The sequence below is a fragment of the Chelmon rostratus genome, chromosome 12 (assembly GCF_017976325.1).
Source record: "Chelmon rostratus isolate fCheRos1 chromosome 12, fCheRos1.pri, whole genome shotgun sequence".
In the NCBI taxonomy this organism is placed as follows: domain Eukaryota; kingdom Metazoa; phylum Chordata; class Actinopteri; order Chaetodontiformes; family Chaetodontidae; genus Chelmon; species Chelmon rostratus.
The window spans coordinates 7,758,984-7,771,111 of NC_055669.1; the positions used below are offsets into that span (position 1 = coordinate 7,758,984).

Sequence of the window (12,128 nt, forward strand, 5' to 3'; positions counted from 1 at the left end):
GGTTTCTATGAGAGCCACCAGTGTGACTTCCTCCTACTCTACCTCACCAGTTTGGGATTGTTGTTCGGTGACTGTGTCTCACAAACAGAAAATAAAACGAATGTGGGACGTGACAGATTCCCATCTGGATACACAAACACAAGTCGGATGAAGCAGGAAATGGTCACCCACATCCCCTCCTCTGTTTTTAAGTGTGTATCAGCGAGCAGACCATAAAAACGTGCACGATGAAAAGATTTTTTTTTTTCCTCTTTTCCCTCATCATCCTGCCATGTTATCTTTAACTCACACACACACACTCACAAAAACCAACAGTGTGAGCCAAGATGACATCACCCCCGGTATTTGCTCCACATTTCAAAGGTGAATAGTTCCCATTCAGACATACAATGAGCTGGTCAGTGGACCTCCCCGCTCTGAGGAGAGCACAGTCACTGTTTGGCATGATCTCATGTCTGCATAGCTCACACACACCGAGACAGCAGAACAAACAGAAAGCGTGGCAGATAAACTTTCAGATACGCAACCAAACTCGAGCGTGTGTGTGTTTAACCAGCGTGCGCTACGGCAAACACATGCGCAGCGCGCGGTCACACCCGGCTGCAAACAGAACGGCTTCGATACAGCGCTGCTGTCTGTCACACAGAACATAGAGCAGGTATGATCTGCTTACCTGGTGTTCTCTCCTGGTCCGAGTCCAGCGTCCGCTCTCACACCGTAGATGCTCCTCTCAGGTTGATGACAGAAGGTCAACCGCGTGCAGACGAGGCCCCCAGTCCATTGAGGTGAGATTTTGCCCAGCTACAAGTCCGTGACGCTGCGAGGCTAGCACGCATTCACATGATTTCATCCTCATCCATTGGTCAACACAAACCCAGAAGTATGCTTCAGGACTTGCCTGAAAAAAACAACAAAGAAAATGTCAGATTGTAATCTAATGGGGTCAAAATATCATCACTTTCCTTCCATAAAGCATTACACAGAGCTTTGCCTAATCACCTCTGAGTGCAGATCTGCTGTATTCAGTCTGCAGACGACAGCATGAGGCAGACAGACACCTTTACACAGGTGTCTCCCCTGTCCTGAGTGGCTGAAAGTGAGCACCCTTGGGCCTTTGTGCACCCGCAGAGACCTAATATCATGATGAGAGAATGAGTCAGAGCCAGGACCCTGCAGAGGTTTACAGGGTTTCAAAAGAAAACGACTGTAGACACACACTCAGCTTAAACACTCAGTCTGCTAATAGGCACAGGCTGTACTTTGGAAACAGGACAGCAGTCTGGAAACGTGAAGAAACAGAAAGCACAAGATAAATAAATAAGTTGAATGGCTGGCAGGTCTAATACTTTAGAGTACTGTAAACATGCTGCACTTAATGATGATCTTCATGTAGATGACATTTTCTCAACATACTATAAACACCATTATGTTTTTGGATGACTACATAAAATCAACCACCTTTATGCAAGTCTCATCTTTTAGCTGAATGCCTGCTAGTCGTTTTTTTCTATTTTTTGCTTCATATTTCCAGGCAAGTTAAACTTAACAGCTAGTGAAACGAAGTGAAAGCCAACATTTCAGCAGCAGCCATCCACCCACGCACAGTTAATGAACATGACCAAACAGACTGCTGGAAACACCTGGACTGAGGAAACCACAGAGATGAGTAACTCTCTCATAATGGCACCATTGCAAAACCGACTCTGGTCAGATGAATCTGATATTTTTGATTAAGCTACAGTACGATCACCTCGGAGCACAGCTCAAGATCACACATCATTTCATACAAATCCTGAAAACACAAATTCAGAAGAGCATGAAACTCTGTTTCACTGCACTCTGCTGAATCTATAACCTACAGTCGGCTACAACCGGAAGCAACTTCCAATGCTTGATGTGAATTGACTTGACATTGTTCCAAACCAGGTCTGGGGGCTGTGGTAGGAATGCCTGAGGGGCCCTGTGCAGGAGAGGGCAGTATGAATGAATCAATGCAATTCACACAGACACACGAGGACACAGTCCACCCACCGCCTAGTAAAGTAGCTGACTGGAGCCTACAGTGTCAGAGGAGAAGCTCACAACAAGGAGAAACACCAAGCTATTCTTCCTCCCTGTACACGCTCCACAAATGAGGCCTTTGTCTGGGAGGAAAGAAAGACTACGTATGTAACTGTGCACGGTGAAACATGAGCACGCAGGACAGTAACACCAATCACATACAGGCTCATAGGCTTGAACTATAAACAAACACACACACACTCAACAATCTGCCAGCTTTTAAGCGACAAATCACCACCAGGATGTCGTTCATCTATCGACACTATCGGCACTATTCACACATTACTGGCTCAGGCTAAAACAGCAAGCTGCATCTTTTTCATTGACGACCATCGGAAACATGCCAGAGGGCGACATAACACGACCCGGTGGTTTTTACATTTTTGTTACACAACTCTGTCAGTGGGCAGGGCAGGGAGGAGAAGGTAGTTTATGGCTGGAGCCCCCACCCTGGCACATTAGAACACACAAACACCACCCAGCCCCTAGAGAGTGTAAGAAAGGCCAGAAATAAAGTGCACAAACACAGCCAAGGACAGAGGCCACTGAAAACACAAATGTACGAGAAAAGCAAATAATAATGGCGACTTTGACGACCCCCTGACTTTCTCTCTCACACCACCACCAAGATAAACACTACTTAATCCTCTAATCATCAGTGGGGCTGTCAAGGAATAATCCAATATATAACTAAGCTACCTCATCAGCAGTCAGCCACTAGCAGACAACATTTACATTCTGTGTCAAGCTCACATGTTGCAAATGAGGCCGGAAGCAACGTTTGGTCCCCGTCTAACTGCAGTAAACGTACTGACACTGACAGCAGTTCACCACAAAGTGTTCAGGATCACCTGTACAAGATACGGCATAGCTAAAACAATATGAGCACATAAAGCTCCTCCTCCGGTCTCCTCGCTCCCTGTGCTCTTAAAGAAGCTCATAATTAACCAGGACTGGTCAGGCTGAACAGAAAGCCCACCTCTCCTGTCTCCTCTACAGCAGAGTCACTGCTGATTCACGCACTCCACTGTCAACAGAAAAGTCTTTCATTCATGCTGCCTTCCCCCACTCATGAGGTCAACATGGCACCACTCAAAAAAAAGTGTTACGCTTACCAGGACCTCTTGAGCACTGACAATGGCCCCTGTCTTTGTGCTTTCTAATTTGTATACCAGCATATCGGGTACACATGACACTCGCTTCCTATGGAAATAAAACCTAATATACATGTGTAATATATTTAACTCTGAGTAACTCTAGTGACAGAACTCATCTTGTTTTGATAATGTTTCCACAGACACTGAATGATAATACTCTCCTGATCAGGCTGCTATGGTAATGAGAGATGAACTAACAGAGGCCAGGCCAACTCTAATTCCTCCAGAGGACAAAGCTGCTGCGAGGAAGACACGATGAAGAGGTGAGAGGAGTGAAACACGATCTTCTCTCACATACAGACGACATAGTGCAGGAAATCCAGTACAGTACTCTCTCTATTGTGTCTCCCACACACATGCACACACACACACTGTAGGTATAGTAGGAGGTATGAGTGACATTGTGGTCAGAAAAGCACAATGAATCACAATGTAACATCATCAATATATCAGACAGACACAGTGAGAGCTTCAGTGCTGGTGTTGGTCTGTATGGGTCACAAATGTAGAGTGTCAATTTTAAAAAAGGCTCCTTCATTTTTACAGCTGGACACTTTTTTTTTTCAAATGTTACTCAGTCATTTGTAGGGGACTATTTTCAGCTGCGTATTAATACAGGTTTGGTGTCATAGTGATTAGTTACAGCCCAAAGACAACATATTCATTCATATTCATATCACAAACTCTAATTCTTAATTTCTGACCTGCAATATAAACTACAGCTACGAATGCTCTGACTCTTTAAGTGTTTGCAAATGTTTGGTTTTCTTATGCAGGAAGGTGGTGCAACACTGCAGATTGTGACATCCTGCTAGGGAGTAGGCGCTGCCCATATTTGACTTCCATATTGCTGACTGCTCGCTGGGTATGAAGGCAGTATTGCACTTCCTCTCCATCCATTTTATGTCCAATCACCTGCATTTAGACTGAAATAACAGTTTTACATTACAACATCTTTAAACCTCTCAGGCAGTAGAGTCCTATCTATCATATTTATCAAAGACCCTTAGGACGAGGAGGCACCCTGGTACCTACATTGTTTCCTCCCTGTCTAATGCTTCATTTGTCCCATGTTTGGCTTTAATTTAATAACACCTATTGATATTTAGGCAGGGTCAACATATAAAGCAGGAAGCAACAATGTGTTCATTGTAACTGCACCTCAAATTTCTCCTCCATCAATCAAGTTTTCTTGCTTAATTCCAGTAATAATCTGCAAACTAAAGCTCATCAAATAGCAGCCAGTGGGCTCAATCTTGTAGTCACAGGAAAGAAATGTACTGTAAATATAATATAAAGACTCTTTAGGAGTACTGTTGCACAGAACACAAACCAGCCTGGTGCTATCAAATAAGTGTAAGATGAGCACTTTCTCAGTATTTTTTCCATAATTAATATACTTTGAGTAGTCAGTAGTTCCAGAGACAACTGTTCTCAGCAGGTACGTGGATATCTGGGCAAATTACAACCTAAACAATCAGCAAGGCCGGACACCACAACTGTCAGTGATTTGTGTGTGTGTGTGTATAATCTGAGAGAGCCAAACCTTTAACATTAGAGGTAATAAAACAATCAAAGGTCCAATCATTTAACTTCTGTATAAGTTTAAGTGTTTTAAAGATGCTACAGGTGTAAGTTGGGCAACTGCACTGGGCGTAGCTTGGACTGAATATGGCAAAATGAAACTATATTATAAATCTAAAATGACATCCAAACAAACAAAATGCATCAAAACATACAAGCCTGTGTCTCATGTGACCCTGCGTTAGCCCCCAAAACACCAACAGAATCCAGCTGTTGACCCTTTACGTAAAGCGTAAAATCACTACCAGTCATACAGTCACGGCCTGTCTGTCTGTCACTAAGTCTTTAGTGAGGAGAGCATGACCGACTTTGTGTCAGTAAACGTGTTTAACTGCATTTATGTCATATGACTGTCAGCCTCATCCTGCTAGCTTACTAACTACTGGAACATCCTGCAAGTAATAAGATCACAGATTACAATACAACAGGAAACTGAGAGGAAACAAGCCACTTTTCTAAAACATGTATGTCACTCTCATCAAGAACCATTAAAAAGTTTCATGTTGTAGTGATGGATGTGGTGTGAATGGGATGACAAATCTTTCCATTCAGAACAAGATCTGAAGACCCAATTTCAGCCACATCACAGGAACATCACATCCTACGTATCTCGTAGCATCATCATCCGTTCTCCAGAGCGTGCAGCAGACTGAAGCAATGCAAGGATGGAAAACAGGCGGACAACAACGCCACGCTTAATTCAGATTTAAGTTTTGATCCATGAATATAAACATACAAACGAACATATCGCACAGACCCGATGATTCATTTATCGACAGTCTCCTGAACGATACTCACCTGGACTTTACTCTGTCGGAAGACAGTGGGTCAACCTGGTTTTACACTCAAACACCAGCAACCATAAAGGTTAACTGTACCAATAAAACATCAGTTATGTGCAAATGGGTTACGTAATGCCAAGCATAAAACTATGAGCATTGCTCAGAGATCTACAGATAATGAGCGCTACTACGGCAAGTGGGCAGTGTGTGTATGATGTAACAGGTGTGTGTGTGTGTGTGTGTGGAACCTGACGTCAAACACATGTTTTCTTTACCTGCAGGTATTTTATTCATCCTGAGTAATCTGATTTCTTGGGTGAGAACTTTTTTGTTCTGCAGCTTCAAAAAAATGTGTGTGTGTGTGGATAACATTTTATCATATAGAATACACAACTACACTGAGGGTCAAACTCAAGGGTCAGAGGATGCTTGATGATCTTATTTAACTAATTCAATTTACTAAAAGAATTCCCCTCGTGATGATGATTATTCTGCACTAATCAGAAATATCTCTGCATTCATATTAGTTCTCCATTTGTCTTCATATAAACTTTTGTGTTTTATTGTACAGTATGTAATTCTAACTTCACAGGTCAGGTGTGTCATATATTGAGTATTTGTCCAAAATGTCACAGCCTAGATATATGAAGGATTATACCAGGTCAGCAACCCGCAGCTCCGGAGCCGCATGCGGCTCTTTCATCCCTCTGATGCAGCTCTCTGTGTTTAATTAGACACTCATAATTAATGAGTGTTTAATTAAAATGCATTTTATTTTAGTTTGTTCATTTTTAAAACAAACATCGCGCACGCCTCACAGATGACAGCTTACGATCCTGTGTAAAGATCAAGGTGACAGCCCTGATGTGCAGATGGCTTTTTGAGTGGTAAGGGTGCCGAGCCCTGGTTTATACTAACAGTAATATAATCATTGTCATTATTAATATTATTAATTTATTTACTTTTATTTTTATAGCACCTTTCAGACAAAAAATGCAGCTCAAAGGACATAGAAATCACATGCACCAAGTGCCTCACTTAAAAAAAAAAGAATGAACAAAAAAAGAGAGATAAAAAAATGAATGTAAAATAAGATGGAGAATAAAACTCATTGATAATAACAGCAAAAATATGATAAAGATGCATAAATCAGGGATAGAATACCATGATTAAAGGAAAGTAACGTAGAATAAATCCCATGTGATAATAATAGTAAGAATAAAACAAAATTCAGGTTGAAAATAGAGTTCAGGGAACGGATTTGGTGGAAAACAAAACCCACTGCACAGTAGTAATAAAATAAAGTTAAAAATAGAAATTAGAAATTAGAGTCCATAGAGGCCATAAAATCAAGTAAAATTCCACATTTTAAAAGCAGCAGTTTAACAGTATTCACTGTGTAAGCCTGTTTTGAGTTACACCAGCAGGTGAAGTACAGTTAGATTGGTTTGTAGATCTTGTGGTGCTTTAACTTTGAAATTCTACTTTATTTCACAGCAGATATTTTGACTCTTCATAGTAATATTAATGATTAATCTATTCTCTATAAGCTTCCCAGTACACCATGACAGGTTATTATTATATATATTAGGTCATTAATGTCATCCTTTACTCCGGTGCTGTTCTTGCTGTGACATATCAAAATGTCTTTTATGAAACTGCCTAATTAAAGCAGAGTATTTTGTTGCTTGTCTTTCCAGCTCCCTGTTTGAGCAGGTGAGAGGGCGCAGAGACACGACCGCTCTTCAGCTGCTTCACAACTTCATGTGGGTCCATCTCAGGTTCGTTAAGTTAAAGGCAGCACCATCGGAAGGCGACGCTTGAATAACAAAATCCTTTACAAAAGGCAGTACCAGCAGCTCTCACCCATTGGCTCCTTCCTGCCATGCAGTCTAATAAACTGGCAAACCAGTAAGAAATATATGGGCCAGCTCCAGCCCACAGCAGCCATCTGCTGTGACTCCTGTTTTACCAATAGGATTAAATATGGGCTAATTTATGAATGAGTAGGCAGCACGGCGGGTTGTTTCAGTGTCCGCAAGCAACTGAATACTCCTCCTTTATGCTCACCTAGCTCTTTAATAAATTAATTTAAAATAAATAGTCAGTATTAGTGTTAATGGACTAATTACAAAATGTTGAATATAACAGACTTGTTACATGACTTAATTAAAAAGGACAATAGGCACATGAATCATTTTCTTGATTTTAATTGGTTTTTTTTTTCATGTACAAATCTACATAACACATGATGTATTTACACGTCACACAAGTCAGTACAAATACTGCAAACCAACAAGCAAGCAACATGACTGGAGGGAAGGCTGAAGCCTGCAAAGGTGGAGGCGTCCAGTGGTGAAGAAGTGAGGTGATAAGACGTGAATTCATTCATCATTAAAGGCAGAAGGATGAGTCAGAAGCAGGTGTCGGGACTTTGTTGGTCTCAGTTTAACCTGCAGGAAGTTCCTGGAGATCCTCTTCAGCCAGCAGTTTTCCTCGTTTGGCTCCTTCAAAGACAATTAAGCAACTGTTTCATTAATTATCCAGCTGTTGGAAATTAAAACATGTATTTTCAGTCTGCATCACAGGAGCACTTACTGCGTTATTCAGCTCCAGCTATTTGAAGGCCACTCCCTCTCTAAATCCAGATCACATTATCTCTGAATCTAGGTTCTGGTCATGAACCTGCACTGCATCCATCCCACAGCATCACAAACATCCAAGTCTTTCAAAATCCTCCCCTCAGTATCCTCAGGAGGGGTCTACTCGTTAAAACTGGTCAAAAAACTGAGACTGAAGTGCTGACTTGGGATCCTTTAGATCTGAGTTGTAGACAAGAAAACAGAGATTAAAAATTGTGCAAAATACAAGTGGAAAAAGCTGGAAAACATTTAACCTTCCAAAATGGCCTCATTAGAGTCTCAGTCTGCAAAGCTGGACATGTATGATTGGGAAACTTTTGAGAGCTGCAGGAACCAGTTAGCACACAGTAGGCCAGGCTAATGTTAGCCATGTTAGCTTCGCTTACAGGTAAACTGAACTCTAATAAGTCCACTTCAGAAATGATGTTGTCTTCATGTAACAATAAGGATAAATGCAGCAACTTACCATAATTTCTGTGCGCGTGTCCTTTTGATGACAGCTGCTGAGACACAGAATCCTTTGGAAAACACTGAAAATTCAAGCCGGCTTGCATTTCGAAACCAGCTGCCCCATGAAGTGTCATGCTGTTGGCTGTTTTTGTACAATCTGAAGCAAACGTCGAACCTGATAGGGTAGTTTTTAAACGGCGACGCCCACAATGAACATGATTGGACAAGCATCTTGTCCACTTCCTCACACCCAGGTAGTACAGATTAGTGGTGTCCCCTCCCCCTCTGTGTTTCCAGGTGTTGAAATTTCTCTTTGAGCACAGGTGGAGGAACACATGCAACTGCCTGGCTATTCATGTGAGTGGCTGGTCCATTAAATCCAGTGAGAGAAATCCTTTTAAAGCAAAGAGCAGAACACTGAAAGGTTTGCAGGTGAGCCTGCAGGTAAAACCATTTCATGCTACAGACCGCCGCCTGCACCAAACACCCACATTTAAGTCTGCAACTAACAATTATTTTGACTGTCAACTATTTTTCCAATTAATCATTTAGTTGTCTGGTCTACCAGATATCACAAAATGGCAAAAAATCTTGATCAGTGTTTACCAAAACCCAGGATGAAGCCCTCAAATGTCTTGTTTTGTCCACAACTCAAAGATATTCAGTTTAATGTCATAAAGGAGAGAAGAAGCCCGAAGATATTCAGTAGCTGAGTTTTTTTTTAGCTGAATAGTTAAAAATGACTCAAACTGATTCATCAATTATCAAAATAGCTGCCGATTACTTTCATAGTTGGCAACTAATTGATTAATCGATTAATCGTCGCAGGTCTATCCACATTTTAAAGTCAGAGCCGTTGCCAATTTTATTTATTTTTAAACCAAATGCTTCAATCTGACAGAAGACTGCTAAAAACTGATTCTCAGTTTCATTTTGTTGTGATTTTTTTTATTTATTTAAACCTTTCATTTAGTTTTTTATCTTATTTTGAACTTTAAGTGTTGCCATGTAGCCACCTCAGGTTGTCCTGCGGAATTAATTCAAAAATGAATGAATAAATGTGTGTAACAGTGGCAAATGTGCGCCAAAACTTGACCCGTAACCGACTCACCAGAGCGCAGCACAGCGGCCAGACTCAGCAGCCTGGCCGACACCGCCTGCCTGTCCGCCGGACAGCATTCAGCACATGCAACGACTGTGACAAGTGGCCGAATTGAAAATTAGCATCTCCTGTGCTAGCTAACGCTGTCTTTGATAGAGCTAACACTGTGAGACGGAAATGATAAAAGTCTGACTATGTCTGCTGTGTGTCACATACGTGTCTCCGGTGAGTGCGCCTACCTGTCACTCTCAGCTCCTGTCACTTGCTGTCACCTCCTGCTCCGGTGTGTTTTGGCCGCTCCAACAAACCGGCTACTAGTTCCCTGACATGCGGAGCAGCGGAGCGCTCCGCGGGGTCTGAGGCTGGCGCTGGGTAAAGTTTGCTGCAGCCTGCGCTGGTTGGTTCACTTGCACACGAGCCCTGGTAGAAAACACGGTCCTGGTTTGAGCCGCGAGGTTGCTGGCGTCACTTCTTTGCTGTCTTTGTGCGGCACGAAGATCGTCTGTGCGCGCGAAGAGGCGTCACTCCAGGGAAAACTCTTGTTTGTGCGCTTTTTCATGTCTGCAAATGCATTTACTGCAAATGTAGTCAGTTGAAGTATTTACTAGGCTTGATTCCTAAGCTTTAAAATGAAGCCTTTCATTTTACATAAAACATATCTGAGTGTAATTAATAGAAATGTTTTTTTGTACTTTATTGCAAGATTGAATTGTTCACTTCATTTCATTTATTTATTTACAATTGCAAAAACCTAATAAAAAATATAAAACTGATCATTTAGACATAGTTACACAATCAAGGTTAAAGCTGGGTAAGCATCATTGTGGCAGTTGACTGATTCATCAGCCTGTAGGTAAAAACAACAAAAGTTTAAGTAAAGCTAATGCAACTTTGGGGCACATCCAGTCAGTGAGACACACAGTCATCAGATATTTCTTCCTGCCACACGACAAGAGAGATCAATATTCAGATTTCTTTGCAGATTTTGCACAGTGCTTCACACGGTGTTGATGTACATTTCCTCACTGGTCTCATAGCTGTGAGGTGGTTTGCTTGTCTGTCTCATTCCCGTGCTTAACTGGTGAGTCCTTCACAGGTCCGCTGTTCACATTTATATGTGTGCCCATTGTTTTATTTATAACTAAGACAGATTGTGGTCTGCATTTCCCCCACCACTCCTCGCGTTGTTGTTTGCTGAGGAATCAGCAGCGGAGTGAGATATCTTGCTTTTCTCATATCTTTTGGTACATATTCAGGCTGTCAGCCCACTCTTAAAGGAACATGCCACCATATTACGACACTTGCTGACTTCTGCTTCTGCAGATAAGATCAGTGGTTAGTTTGTGACATATATTCACAGATGTCATTTAAAATCGTGGGTTTTGTTTCTGTTTCCTGTCTTGTCTGTTTCTGCAGAATTAATTAGTTATTAATGGTATTCCAATTCAAGATGAAGTACAAAGGATGATATTTTATGGTAAATAATTCCCCTTACAAAAGCTCTTTCAGAGTTTTGACAGGAAGAGGTTTGGGAGTGTCCTACTTGAATCCAAAGCTTCACTTCATGGATAACCATACTAAAGTGAGAGGCTAAATGGAACAGTTGGAGAAAAGTTTAAAATTTTGTAAAAAATATGGTTTACTTTGTCTCCATCATCTGGTCAAAGCTTGTCACGACAACTATTGTTCTCCAGATTTCGCTGGTCAGGTCCTGCAGTAAAGGGGTCTGCATCTGGCTGGACAGGTGTCACCTGTGAAAAACAGCAACTTCTAGATGTGCTTTTAAAAAACGTAGAAATACTTTGCCTTCAACAGTTATTTGAGTGTGTGACTTCTGTAAATCGCATCTAGTCCTTCTTCCTTATTGAAATGTCCAGAATCTGCAAATATGAAAATAATCTCAACACAAGGTGTTCCAGCTTCACTGAACTCTGACTCTATGTGCACTGGAGGCTTCATGTTTCCCTATCACACTAGTGTCAGTTGCATATTGAACCATGATGGGCTTCAAAACTTTACATACACAGCTAAGATTTCAGGTGAGCAGAGAAACTTTCCTGCAGTCAGCAGATTAAAGTGCAAAAAAAAAAACCTTCTGATGTCAAACTGCACAGTGGAGCTCAGACATCCAGGCGAAGTAACAGGTGGACTTTGTTGCTTCTGTGAACCAACTTAACGCAGATGTCTAAAATAATGAATTTCAGAATGTTATTTTTGCATTGATGATGCTATTCTTAGAGGGAATTGTTCATTATAAGCAAAATTGCATGGATTTCAATATGGACAGTGTTAGGATGTGTGCATGACCAAAAAGTTACTCTGAGATGATTTGAACTTTTCATTTACATGA

The 12,128-nt window shown here is 41.4% G+C and overlaps 1 protein-coding gene across 2 annotated transcripts in view; it reads right to left on the minus strand.

Annotated features, from left to right (window-relative positions):
- The window catches only part of tnk2b (tyrosine kinase, non-receptor, 2b), a 55,361-nt gene extending 45,157 nt beyond the window's left edge, over positions 1-10,204 (minus strand). Inside the window, exons 1-3 of one of the 2 annotated variants that reach the window (XM_041948747.1) lie at positions 10,018-10,204; positions 1,000-1,132; positions 674-898 (exon numbers count right to left, since the gene is read on the minus strand). The gene's annotated coding sequence lies outside the window, so the exon portion shown is untranslated. The remainder of the gene's footprint in view (positions 1-673; positions 899-999; positions 1,133-10,017) is intronic. The other variant, XM_041948749.1, reaches the window with a different exon arrangement.
- Between the last annotated feature and the right edge of the window lie 1,924 nt (positions 10,205-12,128).